This window comes from Myotis yumanensis, unplaced genomic scaffold, assembly GCF_028538775.1.
Source record: "Myotis yumanensis isolate MYYU_CA2020_CCGP unplaced genomic scaffold, mMyoYum1.0.hap1 SCAF_11, whole genome shotgun sequence".
Lineage (NCBI taxonomy): Eukaryota > Metazoa > Chordata > Mammalia > Chiroptera > Vespertilionidae > Myotis > Myotis yumanensis.
This window is the reverse complement of record NW_027223762.1, coordinates 20122114-20139787: the sequence shown is the minus strand read 5'-3', so window position 1 is coordinate 20139787 and position 17674 is coordinate 20122114. Positions and strand designations below refer to the sequence as shown.

The following is a 17674-nucleotide window of genomic DNA, read 5'->3' as shown; positions in this document are numbered from 1 at the left end:
GGTTGTATAAAACAACTTGCAAAATACCTAGCTTTAAGAAATACTCAAGAGATCTTAGTTTTTTTCCCAAAACTGTAAACTAGTCCTGGCGTAATGTTAGTGGGAGGGGAGGAGGCTGATTCTGACTTTATTAATGGTTCTTTAGGATATTATTTATATTGACATTGAATTATAGAGCTTGTGAGATTTAATCACAACTGTGATTATTTTGGAAGAGCCATGCTTTTGCTGAGATTGACCCTGGGCAGTGTACCTGTGGGTAGAAAATGGGTTTAATCATTCAAGACATCTTTGTATATATATAAAGGACAGGGTCACATATGCTGAGAAATTTAATTTTGCAATTTACATTCATCCCTTTATAAACTCAGCCTTAATAATTATAAGATCTCAAAATGGTATAATAACAGCTTTTTTAAAGAGTCCACCTTCAAAACAAAAAAAATAATAATAATGTTGATGCTAATAAGCACTTTGACATTCCTTTTTCAGTTTACAGTTGAGTTTAACTTTTTTTCAAGTTGGTTGGGTAAGTTTCAGTGGGGACTGGAAGGCTGGTATAGGTATTTTGTTTGAAATTCCTTTTTTCCTCTCTAGCATCCTTCCTGAGTTCCCTCAACACCTGTCCCCATAAACCACCTGGGATTTCCCTTCCAGTCACTAGCAGGTGAGGCAGTAAGATTGAAGCCAGAGACAATGACTTTCCATTGTCACACTGGGGAAATGAATGAAACAACAAAATATCATCCTATAAACAATGGCTTGTTAACTGCAGGGGAGGAAGTATCTTCAACAAGATTCCTCAGAACCCAAACTCATTTTGGAAGTGCCTTTAACCTAGAAAGAATTGGGGGAAATGTTGCCATTTCCAAGAATATTTGAATATTTTCAAGAAATGTTATTTATAACCTACAAGATATAGTGAGAAAGGAGGAAAAAATAGCAGCAAGGGCACTCTGACAGTCCCACAGGAATTCCTACTGCTTGCCCCTCTGGAGCAGTTAAGTCTCCAGCATATGGACTCCAGAGGTCTTTGATGTTCATCATAGCAGTTTTATCTGTGAAGCAAATACTTCAGCATGATAAACAGTGAGATTTCCCAAAGGCAAGGGAGTTATGGCTTCTTAAAATGGAAAGTGTCACGTGTACTTGAGGAAAGCTGGTTAATGAATCTTGCTTGTAACTGTTGCCAAGGTTAAGCGATCCCTATGGTAGAACTTCACACAAATTATAAGAGCCATGGTGTCAGATTTCTTCCTCCTTCTTTTCCTTTTTCTTCCCCTTAGGAATTCTGTGACCATATATAGCCATGGCATCAGCTTATAGTTCATAGGATTAAAGTTTTTTGTTTAGATTCATAGATGAAAGTCTGGAGTTGAATGTGATTATTCTAAATATTTCTTGATTTCTGGTAGCAAGCTGTCTAATCCTTCCTGCATTAAGAGGGGCCTATCACAATTTTCTTCTCTTTAAAGTACTTGGCTTTTGCATCCATGCATTGAAAAAGCATTTACATTGTTCTGAGGAGAAGAAGCAATGCTTACGAAGTAAGAAATGGGCAGGACATTGCATTCTGATTTCATGTACGAATATAGCCCTGCGTTTGGTTCTCAGTGTCTGCCCAGGAGACAGACCCAGGACCTCGCTCTGTTGTAAAACTGTGTTGTCTGCCTGCAGGGCTGCTGCTAGGGCAACGGAGGAGCCAGTGATGTCACATGCTCAGAATCTGCCAGCCAGGACAGTGTTTGTACAGAGCAGGCCAACTCTGCATGGAGACAATTTTGCATACCCCATCCCCAAGAAAGATAGTTTAACCTTTCATCCTTTCATGTTCCCCTTTAAATATATTTGTCTCTGTTTGTTGTATCTCCAGAATCAGATAAAATCTTATACTGGAAAGAGCTAGGATTTATTGAGCATTTATTATGTGCAAGTTACTATGCACTGTGCTTTGCTTTCATTATCTCGTTCAGTCTTCACAAAAACCCTAAGAGACAGAAGATATTGTTTTCATCTTTTCGTTAGGAAATCAGGAGACTGAGGCTTGGTAAAGTTGACATAAAACTTTGGTAGATGCCAAAGCCCATGTTCAGAATCACCCAAAACTGCAGGCGACTTTCACAGTCAGGTCCATGATAGTTGATGCGGCTGCTCTGGGACTTTGTCTAACAACCTCTTTTTCTCCCTTATTTTTCCTCCGCAAATGCCATACTATTTCTAAAGCTGTGATATTGGTATGAAAGACAACAAGGAAGAAATTTAATTTGAGAATTCTTCTATTTTATCTAAAGCTGTTCACTAGACTGGCAGGAAATGCAAGTCTCTACACTTGAAATCCAAGTTCTTGCGTGATGACCCTGAAATGAAGTGAACTGGCGTCATTCCCGGTGTGGGTCAGAGACCACTAGTATTATACCTAAAAATCCTTGAACCCTGGGCACAATTTTGCACAAAAATATTTTTTCTGGTTATTGCCCCTTAAAACAAATCTTTCTGAAACTTGGAGGGAAGTGAAGGGGCAGAGAGTCTTAAGTCTCTCAAGTCATTAATCTGCCACATCTCTCCATGCCCTGTTTTCTCAGACTAAGAACATCACATAAGCTTTTACAATTTTCTCAACTTCTTTAATGAAATTTATGTGGACCTTATAGCTGTGGAAGTCTAAGGTTTGGTTTCAGATAATTACTAGTATGCTAAGTAAAAAAACTAAACAAAATCCACTGAATTGAGAACCATGAGCTTTGGGTGAATTCCTCAATATGCCAAGTTACTTAATTTCTCTGACCTTCAGTTTAGAGATGATAATGGTAATGTGGTCTTAATAATCCTATATAATAAAAGGCTAATATGCAAATCAACCAAACAGTGGAACGACCAATCGATATGACACACACTGACCACCAGGGGGCAGATGCTCAACGCAGGAGCTGCCCCCTGGTGGTCAGTGTGCTCCCACAGGAGGAGCTCTGCTCAGCCAGAAGCCGGGCAGCAGCCGTGGAGGGAGCCTCTCCCACTTCCTTGGCAGCCTTAATGATGTCCCTGAGGGGAGTTGGCCTAAGCCTTCAGTCAGACATCCCCCGAGGGCTCCCAGACTGTGAGAGGGTGCAGGCCAGGCTGAGGGACAACCCCTGAGTGTACAAATTTCATGCACCAGGCCTCTAGTACTGTTAACAATATGGTTGTCATAATTCATAAGAACATAGGTGCTTTGTAAATTGTAAGACACTAGTGTTGGTAATAATTTCTTGAGATACTGACCAAAGAATATAACACAGGCTTTCTTTTTTTATTGTAATATACTTATTGACTTAATGTATTTTGTAAACTTAACGTATTTCGACATTTATTATTAGAGTTTAACACGCTTTTAGCAAGAAGCTCAAGTCAGTCTGGTAAGAATAAGATATCTAAGAAGTGCAGTTTTCACCAGGAGACTATGTTAGAGAATCTGGAGTAGGTTAGGCTGTAAACAAAGTCACTTTAAAAACAATATTAGGGCAGTGAAGCCAACACACAAGTTTGAGGTGAAATGAAGAGGAAAAGAGAGAAGAGATATATTTGAGTGTTTTTGATACATGAAGTTGGAGAGAGGGTTCGCTGGAGGGAAAGTTGCGAATGTAAATTGATTTCCCAGGGACCTGTTGTTCTTTTCTCTTTTTAGCTTCTAGAAAAATGCCTGAATGCCTAAGAACTCATCAACCTATACTGTGGGTCTAGAGCAGTGGTTCTCAACCTTCTGGCCCTTTAAATACAGTTCCTCATGTTGTGACCCAATCATAAAATTATTTTCGTTGCTACTTCATAACTGTAATGTTGCTACTGTTATGAATTGTAATGTAAATATCTGATATGCAGGGTGGTCTTAGGCGATCCCTGTGCAAGGGTCGTTCGACCGCCAAAGGGGTCTCGACCCACAGGTTGAGAACCACTGGTATAGAGGAAACTCTGAAATGATTATCACTCCTGCCTGTACAGTGACTCAGTGACAGGCATAGAGAAAAGAAGTCCTTTCTCTTAATTTGTATCTGTAGTATATTTCAGTTGAACCTGTTGCCCAGAATTTCTATCCAGAATTTATAAATGTGCAGCTACTAGTATTAGGTTGCTACATCTTTCCAGACCCTGTTTTCTCAGAGCATCACACAAGATTTTACAATTATCTCAACTTCTTCACATCTTTGTGGTCTTATTTCATAAATCTTTATCCTTAAAGACATCAAGCTGAAGGGGGAATTTTGAATTATTACTTCAATATTTCTAACCAGTGTTTTGCCTCATTTCTTTTCTTCCTCAGCAGTAGTGAAGTACAATTTATTCTCATGATGTTCAGCTCATAACATTGGCTGCCAGGCCTAACCCACAGATGATTCCCTTAATTGGCTCCAGCCAATGGCTCAACAACTTAACCGGAAAGACATTTATAAAGGCTGTTAAAGAGCATCCAATGGGCTTGCCAGGATTCTGTTTCCTGCTCACCCCATGGCATTGGCGCTAACACGTATCGGAATGGCTGACAGCCACAGGCATAAGGACAGGGGCTTTGGGACTTGCTAATCCATGGCCATATAAGCATTACCTAAACTACTGAGACTTGACTGGAGTACAGTAAAACATCCCAAGACAACTGACGGCAGAAAAATAAGACAGAATTCCTAAAATTAGCATGGCACTCACTACCCATTTTTTTTTTCTTAAAGTGGAGCTGTGGAAGCTGATGCATATTAACAATTAAAAGATTATGTGCTGATGCTTCTGTTCCTAACTGAATGCTTTATGTCCTCAGCTGAGGGCTGTCGTGCAGTTGTTAGATCCCTGGCATGGTGGAGGTTTCGCAGATGCAGCGGAAGCAACCCATCTTAGATGATGACTACGTGGAAAGAACAGTAATAAAAGAAAAATTTTTTTCAATTTTAATAAAAGGGAAAGAGAAGCAAAGCCCACTTTTTCCTGATAAAATTCAAAGCCAGAATATCAATATTATATTAATAGAATAGTAATTACATTCATTACTATTATATTAACAAGATAGGGACGTTTCTGATGCCTTCAAGCTTTAGGTGAGTCAGTGGTGTAATGTGTCTGGACAAAGCTAATGTAAGCCTAGACTGCATTTTAACAGGAGCAGTGTATCCACAACCTTAGATGTACTGGGTTGACCACAGCTTGAGTATTCAATTGCATTTTGGACCTGCATGTTCAGATGTCATTGACACTCTATAGAGGTATCTAGATGAGATAGTGAACAATTAGGGTAGAGTGGCATGACTGATAACTCACAAACATTTGCCTTACTTGAGAGTGGGTGGTTGGTTTTCAACAGGGTAGAGAAAAGACTTGTGGCCCAGTTTGGTGAATTGTGTTTCCATTGGCAGAAGCAGTTTACCAACATTTATCAGCAATCAGCAGAGCAGGGACAGAAATGGGGCTGGACTGGCATGTCAAGAAGCCATAGCTTGGAGGTAAGTTAGTAAGGGAAAGGGGGTACCGTGCATACAAAGGCAAAGCGAAGGTCAGAGTTGGATGTTGGAAGAGGTATAGTGCAGTGTCAGAGAAGGTAAGCCAGAGCCAGTGCCAGGAAATTTCAATTTGACTGGAAGACATAAGCAAAAGCAGATTCTCAACGTTAGATGCCCAGTGAATAAATGGAACCAGGGATGCGGGGGGCGAGGAGGAAAAGGAGTCCAGAAGTGGCACCCCACAGGTCAGCCCAGGTGAGAGAGTGGGACTGTTGATCCCAGGTGGTGCCCTCTGCTTGATTAAGCAAGAGAGGGTCTGAGACTCTGCCATGTGAAAACTGGTCTTTGGGGACCAGCACAATGACAGGCAGCTGAGCTTTGTAGAGAGACCTTATGATTCTACCAGTTTGGTTTTTGTGAAAAATCCCTGTGAAATCACCCAGAACCTCCGTAATTCATTTCTCTTTTTTTGCCAACTCCGCCTTCAAACCCTTAAAAATCAGATGCCAAAGGTTATCCTCAGATGGAATTTCAAAATGTTCAGTGCATGTAACCTAAAACTGGTAGATGAAGCCCTTTCAGAGGACATTAGATTGGTTAAACTTGTTCATTACTGTCATTGGATTGCTGCCACACATTTTAAAAATTCCTCAGTGATGACAAACTTTCTCTAAACTATATTTTCATCAACATTATAAAATGCCATTTATACAAAGTAAATATAGCAATATGTGGAAGTAATGTTATGGAGAGATCATAGCTCTGTATGGAGCAGACGTGAAACAGTGGAAAGGAGACTGGAATTGGAAGGGACAAAAAAGACCTATTTTTTTTTTTTTTTTTTGGTCTGAGTATTCTACATGCCATCTAAATGACCTTGAGCAAGTTACATAATCCTCTTTAAGCATATTGCCTCATATATAAAATAAAGATAATCACATCTGCAGCACAGTGTATTCATAAGGATGAAATTAGAGAATCAACATTACAATTAACATTTATTCTTCACTTTATAACGTCTAAAGCACTTGACATACATTATTCCATTTGATCTTCAGAACAGTCTTGGGAAGCAGTTTTCATTATTGTTGGCTTTATCTTCTGATTTTTCTGATGAAATTACTTCCTCCCGGGTCACACATTGGCAAAACTGGGACTCATTTAACATGCCTGACTGGAGCATTTATTTAGTGACTGCTATCTGCCAGAACTGTTTTAAGAAGCACTGGCAACTGTAGTAATAAAACTAAAAGCCAACATTGATTGAGTGCTTACTATAAGTTGCCCTAAGTGTGCATGTCTGTGAGTCCATTTAACAGTGCCCTTTGGGGCAGGCACGCTTATTACTATCTTCTTCTTACCATGGGGAATGCAGAGATAAAGGCAGCATATACATTACCAGGTTTAGGTAGCTTGTACTGTATTGGGGAAGAATGGAACTCTGATTCTCTGGTTCCAGAATCTTTTTTATTTTGTTTTTATTTATTGATCTTTAGAAAGAAAAAGAGAGAGAGAGAAATGTCAAGTTGTTGCTCAGCCCACCTATGCACTCATTGGTTGGTTCTTGTATGTGCCCTGCCTGGGATTGAACCCTCAACCTTGGTGTATAGGGACGATGCTGTAATCCGCTGAGCTACCTGGCCAGGGCAACATCTATTTTCTAAGAAATATATAAAACATATTGTAGACTCTCAAGTTCAATACAAAGGAGTGACATGTTTGCATTATAAATGAAGGTAGAGACAGGTCATTTGCTGAACAGGAAACCTGACCACAAATAACCATTGAGTATATGGCCAATATGGACCAGTCTCCGAGTGGTGTCAGGGCTAAAACAATACACACCATGCAATACAATAATCTCATAAAAGAACTCAAGTCCCTTACTTGATATCTTGATTAAAGAGACATGTGCTCCAGCAATAAACTTAAAATCCCTCTTCTCCCATCTGTTATCAGCACACATCCTAAAGCTGCTCTCTTTCTTCTCTCAATAAACAAATTATAAAAAGGATTAAAAAAATTGCATCTGTTGTCCCTTCTTATCCTCATCTCCTCATTCTTTCTTCCTAATTGTCCCATAAAAATAACCCTAGAAACAAGCTGGGGGGGCAGGGGCCTCTAATAGAGGTAAAAGAAAGCCTGGCATTTGGATCTTTTCTCATTTTTAAATTAATGTTTTCCATTCTGTATTTGTAATGAGTGGGGGTAGTAGTAAGAGCAGCTGGTACCTTTATCTGCTGAACAAAAGTAATCTTAAGTGTAGCTGAGAATGGAAAATTAAATTGAAACTATTTGGTGGACATACATGTGAATGGAGCAAAGTAATTGTTTAGGGAGAAAACAAAAAAAAAGAGTTAACCAATTTTATTAGATTGTGAGCTTTTTAGGTGGAAAAGAAGTAATATTTTTAGTTCTACTATTTTCTCCTGTTTATTTTACTTACACTTTTAATGAACCAATAAAGCATTTTACCTCCAAACAAAATAAAATAAATCCCAAAACTTCTTATAATTGGATGATTTCAGTGAGTTTGAAATTTGGTAATGTTCATGACCTGAAGGATTAAGAGGTATGTATTTTTCAATTATTTGGTTTCTTCATGTCCCCATCACTTAATTTATCTATTGGTCATTGAGAAAAATAATATCAACTTATATGTTTTAAGTATTTTATTTACTGTTATTTCTTTTTAAAAATCTGAAAATTATGCTATACTAAGAACAAATTGTATTATTAGGCACTTTACACTTTTACTCTCTTATTGAGAGAAAAATAAAAACTGCTCTCATAAATAAAAATGACTTTAGTGCTGTGGGTACTGAGATAACAAGGTGAAAAGAATCCAGAGTAATTTGAATTAATCACTTTTTATATTGTGCTCACTTCCCCCCCAAACTCACAGCCATATATGTAAACCCTACCCCCCAACCCCCCAAAAAAATCTCCCTTGGAAAATGTCTTGCCCTGTTGAACTGGCAAATAATATACCTTAAAGAAGAAATCTACCTTAAAGAAATGAATGTTATGACCCAGAGCCCATACACAAAGCTGCATTTGCTGCACTAGACATAGTCCTAATAACAACCGGTTATAAATAATATAAGCCAAGCCCATGCATTAATACGTGCCAGAAACGTGCAGTCTAAAGAAAGTCTTTTGTGCTGATGGGTTTATTTCCGTGCTTTTGTTGTTGTTGTTATTAATCCTCACCTGAGGATATTTCTTCCATTGCTTTTTAGAGAGAGTGGAAGTGAGGGAAGGGGGAGAGAGAGAGGCCATGCATTTTTAAAGAAATGTATTGTCCATGGTATAAATAAGTAAATACTTAACAATTGATACGACAGTAAGACATGCTATTTTGCGTTATTGCTTCAGAGTGGTTTGGGATTTAATGGTAATAGCTTTTGTTATTTAATCGTTTACCATGTGTCAGATGTTATGCACAGTTATATCTGGTTTTCATTTTCCAGTGCTTCTTCAAATAGCTTCCAATCTTTCTCTTACACCCAAATTTATTCTTTGTAAGAAGGCATCACTGTCTAACTCTATATTGTAATTATTATTGAACAATTGCATGTGTAACTATATAATATATTGTTGTAAATTAATATTTTTAATTATTATTTATATTACAAGCCAGGCATTCTACATTTTAATTAGGGATGCAGGTAAATGTACGTATTTAGGAATTTTATGTCAGGATAATGAAGGTGCTATAAAATATCCTATATAATAAAAGCCTGATATGCTAAGTGTCCGGTCAACTGGTCAGCAGTTCAACCAATCAAAGCGTAATATGCTAATTATATGCTAAGGCTGCTCAACCACTCGCTATGACATGCACTAACCACCAGGGGGCAGACTCTCCAACTGGTAGGTTAGCTTGCTGCTGGGGTCTGGCCAATCGGGACTGAGCGAGATGGGCAGGACACACCCTGGAGCCCTCCCGCGGTGCCTCCCCAGCTGGCCAACCTCCCATGTCCCTCCAGGTCCCCGATTGTGCACCGGTGGGGTCCCTTGGCCTGGCCTGCACCCTCTTGAAATCTGGGCTGAGAGACACCCCCCCTCCCTGAGTGCATGAATTTCGTGCACTGGGCCTCTAGTTTACTATAAAGGGAAATTGGATTTCATAGAGTTGATAGTCACCATTCTAAGGAAAACTATGGAACTGCTCCTAATTTAGAACCAATCCTTGTATCGTTCATTCATTATTTTTTTCTAGGCAATAAATTTCCTGAGGAAATATGTAGCAAGTATTGAATGTGATGAAAATATCATCAAATTGGACTCTATTTCATTTGGGGAGAAGAATAATTTCCCTTTGGGATCTCCAAGAACTAGCATAAGGCATTTGAAGATGTTGCTATTCCTTCAGATTAGATAGAGAGTCATAGAAATGCTATTGGTTCCTCTGGTATAGACCTGTTTTTACTTACAGAATTATGTGTCTGGGGAGATAATTGCAATAAAGGGAGAAGATGAGCCTGAAACGGATTTGAAACAACTTGAGTAATATTGTTCATGGAGTTGTGGCTTCAACTTAGCAACAGGGACCTACACAAATTTTTAAGCAGAGGTGTGACACAATCAGGCATTTATTTTACAAATATAATTATGACACAAATAGAGGCCCGATGCATGAAATTCATGCAAGGGGCTCAGCCCTTGCAGCCCTGGCTTCATTCAGAAGGATGTCCGGAAGGACGTCCAGCTGTCCAGTCTAATTAGCATATTATGCTTTTTTTATTATAGCTGTGGAGGGCTTTTTGGAGATGGGAGCCAACTGGAAGAAAAGATACCAATTTAGAAAATTATTTCAATTTTACAGAGGGGTAATGGGAGTAGAAAGGTAGATATGGATTTACAGCATACTTGGAAAAGAAAATTGATAATCTGGTATCTGACAGATGGGCAGGTAAAAGAAGGAAACAGGAAAGATCTGCAAGTAAACATGATTCCAAAGTCTCCACCCTGAGGAAATGTCCTTTCATTAAGATAGAACACAGGATGGTAAGGAGGTCTGTGGGGCCTGTTAGGTTAGTTTGGTGTGTGAGTCATTAGCTTCCGATACCTTTGGGTCATCCAGATAGAGGTGTTTAACTATTCCATACCAGTTATCCTTGACGAGCTGCTTTAATTTACTGCTGCATTAAATTAGAATGAAATTGTGCCCAGGCAGTGGCTCAGTTGGTTGGAGCGTTGTCCCATACACCAAAAGGGTATGTGTTCGATTCTCGGACAGGGCACATACCTACATTGCGTGGTTGATTCCCAATCAAGGCTTGTACTGGAGGCAACTGAAAGATGTTTCTTTCTCACTTCAATGTTTCTCTCTCTTGATCTATCTCCTTCCTTCTCTCTCTTTTCTGCTCTCTCTAAAAATGAATAAAAAATATTCATTCAAATCGAGTTGGATATTTTTGCTAACAAATAAAGCCCTGATAAAGTGTTTAAAAGAAGGAACCAATTTTCAAAGAAAAAGATAACATGTGTTTCAAAGAATCTTTTCTTAGGTGAATTTCAAGAACAAGTACTTCTCTTATTGTTTTGTGTTACAAAAAAAACAAAAACAAAAACAAAGAAACACCCTAAAAACGAACAAATAATTTCTCCACTTCCAGTGTACCAGCTTCTAATCTTTTCTTTCCAAAAGAAATATATTTGACCAAATACTGTTGAATGCCTTTTTTATTTCTTATGTTCTCAAATAAATACTTTGAACTTTTTTCTTACTAACTGCTCCATCCTTTATCCGAGTCCTTATGTCCAGCCTTCTTTTTCTGGTCTTAAGAGTTTTTGTCTGAACGTTAATACATTTATAAAGGTTATCAGAGAGCATTGTGAAGGCTGCTGTCTTAGAACACTATTTTCATATTGTCTTCTAAAACTCTTAATTTACTGACAACATTTAAGGTGGCATACACAGGTAGTTTTATTCATTCGTTCACTATGTGTTGAGTGCCTACTATATGCCAGGTATTGTACCAATTGGTAGAGATGCAGTAATAGGAAAGAGAGATGCAGGATTTGCCCTCCTGGAGATATGAGTCTAGCCGAGGAGACAAACAATTAGATAAGCAATTATAAAATGGGGTGATAAGTTCTCTGATAGAGTAAGTGTTGGGAATTTTGACAGGGTTACTTCTCATGGTTCCGGAGTGGGCAGGGGCAGTCCTCTCTACTTATGATATATGGCCACTCAGCCCAGAGGGCATTTGGTCTACTTCCATGATTTCAGTGACTGCAGACGATAGCACTGATCAGAGAAGTATCATGCTGCTCTCAGTCTCTAGGCAGTAAGGCACATTACAGATCAAACCACCTCATAATGACATCTTGACTGCACTTCAGACCATCTTGATGGGGCACCAGATGGGATCCCTCTATATCAAATTGCCAGGGAGTGAATATTAAACTTTTTATGGTGATGGTAAGACTATTTCTTTATTAAAAAATACAAAACACGAGTCCTTTAGGGATTCTACATGACAGTCTGCAAGTATTGAAAGAAATGAAATGTTCACATAAAGGCCCATGTTTGCCCAACAGATTTTCCAAATCAGAGCGCTGAGCCCTCTTACACAGCACAGAATCAATTTGTAATTTGACACTTGAAGTAAATGGCACATAGGAAATGCCTGGTCATAACCACCCAGTTCATTATCTGAACTGTTAGCAAGCACTTAATGCTCAGTGTGCGTAGAAAGTGCCATAACGAGTAAGCCCCATTAGTGAATAAGGGTCTCCTGAATGCACTGTTAACACCCTACTGTGATGGTTTTGCTGCTGGGTAATCTTCAACTTACTAAGCCCCTTGCTTCACCTCTTTCCCTGCTCTGTCTGATGCCATCAGAGATAAATAACAGCTTCCTGCCAGTGCAGGTTTCAAGGCTCCTGATAAATGTGCTCTTTGCATGGAATGAGATGCACACGAGACCCACAGACTCTTTTGTACACGTTTTGTTCTGACTCTCCAAATGTCTGCCTCAGTATTTAGCCTTGAATGATTTCTTAGATTCACAAGGGGGTGCCCTGGCAAGCCATCACATTATGTAACTCAGGGAGAGGGTGCTGGACCAATGACTGGAAAACAGACTTTGCCCTAATCCTGGGGAGATCTTTGTAAAAACCAGGGTCCCCTAGTGGTTGAAGGTTTGATATTGCCCCGGCCAGCATGGCTCAGTGGTTGAGTACCAACCTATAAACCAGGAGGTCACAGTTTGATCCCCAGTTGGGGCACATGACTGGGTTGTGGGCTCCATCCCCAGTGTGGGGCATGCAGGAGACAGCTGATCAACGGTTCTCTCTCATCACTGATGTTTCTATCTCTCTCTCCCTCTCCCTTCCTCTCTGAAATCGTTTTAAAGAAAAGTGTGATATGGACTTGCGAGATGGGTTTCTTGGGCTTAATGCGTTTATAGCTGTGTGATTTGGGGCAAGTGACTGAACCTCTTTGTGCCTCTCTGTTTCCCAGTCTCTAAAATGAGAAAAATAATAATACCTGCCACACAGTTGCTAAAAAAGAAGCATAAATAAGATAGTACAAGTGAAAGATTTACAACAGTGTCTGGCACCAAGTAAGTATTTGGAAATGTTGACTATTCTTATTATTCAATGTAGTGTAGGATAGCATCAGCCATTGATGAAAGCTCTTACATACCTGTTAACCACAATCTATTAAGCTATCTCTGATTTCTTTTTAATTCCAATTGTGATACCATTTGCTTGAGTCATATATAACAGGGTTGAAATGTGGTTTTACCTTTTATGAGCTGTATAACTTTTATTAATTCTACCTAATTTTTTGAGCATTTAGTATATACTAAGTAATAATTGGGCATTAGGGATATAGCAGAGAACAAAATCAAAATGGCCTCTGCCTTTATTGAGTGTCATTCATTTTTTTAAGCGCATTTGAACCTCATTTCACTCATCTTTAAAATGGGATAATAAATTGACTTCATCAGGTTTTTAGGAGGATTAAATGAGTTAAACATATAAAGCTTTGGGCACATGCTAGCAGGCATAAATAAATGTTACTTCCCTCTTTTTTCTCCCTAAAACAATCCTGTCACAGTCTCTTGCATTTAGTCAATATCCATTAACTGCTGATTTAAGTTCAACTCTGGTTAAAAGATATTTAATGTTCTAACCAGAATGCAATTTCTTGACATGCTATCAGAACCTGACTTTTATTGGAGCCCATTATAAAACAAAAGCAATCAGTGTTGTCTGCTACGTAAAGCACATCTCCTTTTTGACTTTGTCCTCCCATCGCACTGAATTCAGACCTCTAGTATAGGATTTCTGCCCTGTGGAGGTTATCAATATCTGATTCACTACTAGGTCCTCTTGATGTTTCCCTCCTAATTATGTCTCAAACCTCTACTCATCTCAGTACTTTCTGACCCTAAACCAAGCTAGTATGAAGCTTTTTGCCTGGCCTATTGCAGTTTGTTCCTGGCTCATTTTCTACATCCTCTCCAGCTGTCTTTTGATCTGTCCTCTCTACCCAGAAGCTGGAGTAATCCCATCATTTATCCTTAAAGCCTTCCAGCGCTTCCCATTGTGCTCGGGATAAAAACTCTTGTCCAGGATTAAAAGGCTCTGCGTGGATATACCAGCACTGTTCAACGACAGTATAATGTGAGCTGTGTGTGTAACTTTAACTTTTCTAGTAGTCATCTTAAAAAGTTCTAACATATATTAAGTTGATTTTAACACCACACTCTTTAATTTATCCTTGACCTGATATATCCAAAACATTACCATTTCAGCATGTAATTGATATGCACAATTATTGAGATATTTTGCATTTTTCATGCTGTCTTCAAAATCCAGTGTGAACTTGACAATTACAGCCTTTTTTCCTTTCTATCCAGCTACACGTGTGCTGGCCACTCCATCCCCACTATGAGCTCCACACGTTCACTTTTTCATGGCTGGTCCCAACATTTCAGCCACACTGGCCTTCCTTCAGTTCCTCCTCACCGCTGTGCTCTCTCCTGTTCTAAAGCTTTTACATACATTGTTCCATCCCTATCCATTTCCATCCAGTCACCCAGTACTCTCTCATCTCTTTTTAAAAAGTATATATTTTTTATTGATTTCAGAGAGGAAGGGAGAGGGAGAGAGAGAGCTGGAAATATCAATGATGAGAGAGAATCATTGATTAGCTGCCTCTTGCATGCTCCCCACTGGGGATTGAGCCCAAAACCTGGGCATGTGCCCTGACTGGGAATCAAACCAAATGGAACTGAATCAAACTGTGACTTCCTGGTTCATAGGTCAAAGCTCAACCACTGAGCCACACCGACTAGGCCCACTTCTTAATTGCAAAAATCTCTTCCTCAGTGAAGCCTGCCCCAATGCTCCTGTCTCTGTCGGTTTCTGCGTCGAGTTTGGACAAGCATGCCCCTCTATCAGACCACACTCTTTAATTTGTCACTGAAAATTGATTAATGCGGCTAGTTTATCAGCATCTGGCTGCCTAATAGGCTAACAGCCCCATAAAACAAAAGCAGCAGCAGTGTTGTCTGCTATGTAAGAACCCTTTTCTGTTTTTTCTCAGCCTCATATTCCTAGCAGCATCTAGGACAGTCCCCAGGTCATTGTTGAGTGCATAAATGAATGTCTGAATAAATGCATGAACTAAAGGGTTATTACCTGCATTAATTTATTTGATCCTCAGTTCAACTCCATAAAATAAAGAGAAGAACTAGGATAAGATCTCAAACTCAGGGCTTTCCTACTCCAAATCCCTTATCCTTTCCTTGATGTGTCAGTGAAAAAGAAAATCAAAATCTGGGAAATTTCTGATACATGAATTGACTTTGATGTTTCCAAGTCTCTAAAACTATTAGCTATATTCTTTAGCTATCAGCATGTCTATGAAGATACACTGTTAATGGGATTGCAGATCAGTCTGCAGCTACAATTTTTAGGATATATTTAAATGTAGGCACCATGTGATAGTTTTTTTTAAAAAAATCCTCTGCCTAAATTTTAATTTTTTCAAGTATGTAGATTTGAGGAATGACGTCAGAACCTCAGTAGTTACTGAGCTTGCTTGAATGAGTAATGAGTGAATGGGTAGGTGATGGATGGGTGATAATGCTTTCCCCAGCCTTCCTCTAGTTTCCTCATTCATAACAGGGATAAGAGTTACATCCCCCCCCCCCTTTTTTGCTTTATATATTTTGTTGGCATTCACTGCGGAAACATAATTTTGTGATGGATTCCCTTTATTCCCTTTTATACAAACACATTAGGATAAAATTACTGGTAGCAGAGAGGACCCATGCAACTCAAAAGCAAACATCTGCCTTTCTAGTAGCTGAAGTCTCCCTACAGTCAGGGGAGAAGGAAAGGCGGAGAGAGGAGCCATCAACTGGAGTTTCCTAAGAAGAATGATATGGGCCAGAGGATTGCCACATAGGCTGCAGGGCGTGGGTCTAGTTAGCATTCAGGAATGTAGCTGGCATTTTATATGCTGGTTATTAATGTGAAGAGGTTGCTTCTACACTGAGCATAGAAATATTGCTATTTACATCCTTTCTTTAAATACTCCTAAATATCTTTTAGAATGTCATTTCAAGGTATGGGGGGGGGGCGGATATAAAAATATGTAAAAACACATTTTCTTAGATATAGTAGGAGTTCTCTCTTTTATATGCTATCTTACCCAACATATCTACATTCATAAAAATTCTCATTGCAGTGTTCTGCAGGTATAAGCGGCAGGTTGGCTGGTGAGTTGTAATTATACCCAAAATACTTGTGGAGCGCCCTTGTTTACAATAGGGCAAGGTGGTGGGTGACAAGAAGCAGAGAAGACATGGCAGGTACCTTTTGTCACTTTTGTATAATTAAGGATTGAGGAGATGTAAGGCTTGCATTTCTGTAATTAAACTAGAAATGTGACCGCTGTTCTCTCACACTGATTTGTCCCCATGTTGACGAGGCGTGTGATGGTGGAAGCAGAGAGCTGGCAGCCTGGGAAGGCAGGCAGGTTCCCACAGAGGAGAGTGTCCCCAGCTGCATCTTAGTCGGGCCTTGCCCTTTGGGCCTTTCTCTGTACAGATTGAGCTTGAGACCAGCATCCAATTACCGTAACACTGTGCAGACTACTTTGGGAGGTAAACTTGAAAATGTCTTCGTAATTCAAAAATATTTATATATTTAAGAGGTATTCTACAATTTGTATTTCAGACATCACAATGCATTCTTGGGTCTCTTAAGAAACTTAGAAAAGTTGAACTAGGGTTTATGTGAACTTTGCAAACAAGAATTGTTTCTTCGCACCTTGATTCACTCAATCAGTCATAAATCTGAGCACTTCCTGTATGGCAGCCACTACCATGGATGCTGAGGAGCTAGAGATTCAGAGGGGAGGCCAGCATGCAGCTGTATAAGAGTCATGGCACACCTGCAGAGGAGCAGTATGGGAGTAGGGGCGGTGAAGGAGACACAGTTCAGACTGAGGTGAGGTGAAGCTCTGGCAGGCTTCCTGGAGGGGGAGGCATCTGCGCTGTACCTGTGAGGAGTGTGGCAGAGCATTCACAATAAACATCATGTGCACACCCATGGACGACTCTGTACCTCTAGCTTTCGACAGAGTGCCTGGCATTTTGGAAGCTTAGCACATATTTATGACTGAAGGAGTGAAGGGGCCAAGCAAAACATCAAGCTTTTCCAGCAAATCCCACAATCAGGGGTTTGTAGAACTCGATGACATTTTAATAATTTAGTGACACTGGCAGATCAGAATCTCTGCTGTAATAATATGGCATAAAAATGCCAGGAAAAGCAAATGCCAAAGGAAGAGAATGATTTGGACCACCTGTGAGTTTGTATTGACTAAGAAACTCACTGGTGGATCGGGAGGGCAGACGTGTGTTGCATGGCGTGTGCCACAAGTTAAAGGGAGGCTGGATTCTGACCGACTTGGCTACTTGGCTACAGGGTAAACTGCTACCCAGACAGCTAAGCCCATGACAATCAGTAAGAAGCGGGCAGGTCCTACAGGTGAGAAAAACAGTGATTCGTGTCAAGGTTTCATGATATCATGTGAGAGAAAACCCTTGGTCTTTCTTAGAATATTTCTCATTATAGAAGTGTGGACTTCCTCATCCTTCCAATGGTGTCCATGGGTTGAACCAAAGGAGCCATTTGCTGCCATGGGGCTGTCTTCTGTGCTCCCCACCCCACCGTAT

General features: G+C 39.7%; 1 protein-coding gene across 17 annotated transcripts in view; it reads left to right on the top strand.

The window, feature by feature from the left end:
- Nucleotides 1–17674, top strand: part of SLC8A1 (solute carrier family 8 member A1) — a 356279-nt gene that overhangs the window by 115495 nt on the left and 223110 nt on the right. The gene's annotated exons all lie outside the window — the stretch shown is intronic.